We start from the raw sequence: 2,500 nt of genomic DNA on the forward strand, positions 1-2,500 counted from the left end.
TACACACCTGTGATCTGGCCTTTGGCCAGTTCTGCTGCACTCGGGGAACACTCAGCAGCAGTGTAGCATCAAATGTACTTCTAATAATTGCTAGTCAATATCACGAGAGCTCAGAGAGCAGGAAACAGGGAAGCAAACATTTAGGCTTGTGGGGCACTGATGGTTGTGTGAAACATGCCTAGAAAGGAATGGTCAAGAATAGCTGTGGACAAGCAGAGTTAGCAACTCGGCACACAAATGAGAAACAGTGGTGATGTGAGGCGAGCAGAGGCAGTAGGGTGCTCCAGTGGCAGTGCTGTGCTCATTGGGGAGAGGTGAGGCCAGGGCTGCTGTGGCTTGGCAGTGGCCCCACAAGGGTGTAGACACCTGTAGGACTGTCACTGCCTGGAGCTCCCATGAACTTGCTGCTGCCATCCCACTGCATCCTCATCCCCACGAGCACAGTGCTGCTGCCAGGAGGGTACCACTGCCTTCAACACCACTCTCATGAGCCACTACTGGTGACAGTGCAAGACTTTAGGAAGCAGGGACACATTCACCAAGGTTTGATCTGACAGTGGGGCCGAGGTCATAGAATCATCAAGTTGGAAGGGACCCTGAGGATCATCTAGTCCAACCCCCTGCAATGCGGGAATATGCAGCTGTCCCATATGGGGATCGAACCTGCAACCTTGGTGTTATCAGCACCATGCTGTAACCGAGTTATCCAGTACCAAGTCCACCTCATACGCTTTATACAAAGACTTACCCACCCCTAAACCATGTTCCCATAGCTTACAGGTGGTGAACCTGTGGGCCACAAGTGGACCTTGGCTTAATTTCATGCTTTCCATAACACTTCCTGAAGCTGTCCCCATTTATTTCTTCAAATTTATTGGATCCCACTAAACAATCATCAGAGTACATGTATTGCAATAAATAGATTAGGTTAGTTGTGACTAATTTTAGTCCATTAATTTCAGTGGTTCTACTCTGAATGTGATTTAGTTTGATGCAGCTCTAAATCACCTCCAACTCTTGTGTTTCATGTTAGGATCCTGTTTCAGATTCATGCCATTTCTCTAAAAAAGACATTTACAGTGGTACCTTGGATTAAGTACTTAATTCGTTCTGGAGGTCCGTTCTTAACCTGAAACAGTTCTTAACCTGAAGCACCACTTTAGCTAATGGGGCCTCCTGCTGCTGCTGCGCCACCAGAGCACGATTTCTGTTCTCATCCTGAAGCAAAGTTCTTAACCCGAGGTACTATTTCTGGGTTAGCGGAGTCTGTAACCTGAAGCATATGTAACCCGAGGTACCACTGTATTCAATTGGTAATTCCTTAAATGGGGCCATGTCTAGATTTGGCCCTGTCCCACACAATGAGAAGAATCTGTTACCAATATCCTATTGCACTACCACACAAAGGAGGGCCTAAAATGCATAGGAAAAGACGATTTCTTCCTCTTGACAAGACCCATATTGTTTTTCCAACAGCTGCCAGCTAAGCAAGCTTAGTAAGCTATGTCATTTTGAACTGGCTAGCCCAACATTCCTCTAATTTTAGTTGTAAATGGGATTTTTATTTGTAAGCTGCCTTGAATTATATTTTCCCATAGAAATGCAGGTTATAATGCCTAAAGAATTAAATACATGCCTTCCAACAGTTTGTCTATAGGAAACAAAAATTGTTTACTCCATACTCATATCTATGCTGGGGATATTCCTTCTATTTTTCACTTTTTTGAAATCCAATGTTTAAATAAGCAGGAAGACCAAAACTTGTACCATGGCACTTGCAGAACTGCGGCCAGCATGTGTGTCTTGTTTTATTTATTATGTTTGTGGGAGGTAGTTTAGGCTGAGGATTAGTGACTGGGCCAAGGTCACCCAGTGGACTTCGTGGTTGAGTTCAGATTTGAACCCTGGCATCTCAGGTCCTAGTTCAGCACTCTAACCACCATACCATGCTGACACTAAAAAAAAAGTGAGTGAGGACATCCCCCACATTTACTTGTTATGGCTCAAACTCCTATTTTCTGCTTCCCAACCCTGTGCCCTTTGCAGTGAGCCACTGGAGGCTACATATTTTGCTCCAGATACAGAACATGGCAAGCTGATAATGTGTTTTGATTCAAGAGGCCCTTTTTGTTTCATAAAATGGCTATTAAAATGTATTTCCATCTAAATATATGTATTGTCCAACAGATCACTTGCAGGAGAATTTTACCTGTTTATTTTTATACCTTGAGAAATCGCCTGGGTTCTTTATCCATTTATTGTTGTAGTAAGATGTGGAGAACCCTAACACGTGGTTATCTATTTTTAAATGCGCCATTTATACTAGTCAACTTAGAAATATATAGCAGCAGTTTACAAGACATGTGAATTATAAACTTTTGAGCCTGATAAAATCTGATGTGTCTAGGCCAGTTTGCCTAGACTAGACATAGAAATCTAATTCCTCAAGCATCCCTCCATCTGTGTACCCCACACATTTTTCTGTTGAAGGTGTAGGACA

General features: G+C 43.4%; 1 protein-coding gene across 27 annotated transcripts in view; it reads left to right on the plus strand.

The window, feature by feature from the left end:
* The window catches only part of FOXP2 (forkhead box P2), a 361,843-nt gene that overhangs the window by 291,611 nt on the left and 67,732 nt on the right, over window positions 1–2,500 (plus strand). The window lies entirely within an intron of this gene.

Source organism: Podarcis liolepis (assembly GCF_965112155.1).
Source record: "Podarcis liolepis genome assembly, chromosome: 10".
In the NCBI taxonomy this organism is placed as follows: domain Eukaryota; kingdom Metazoa; phylum Chordata; class Lepidosauria; order Squamata; family Lacertidae; genus Podarcis; species Podarcis liolepis.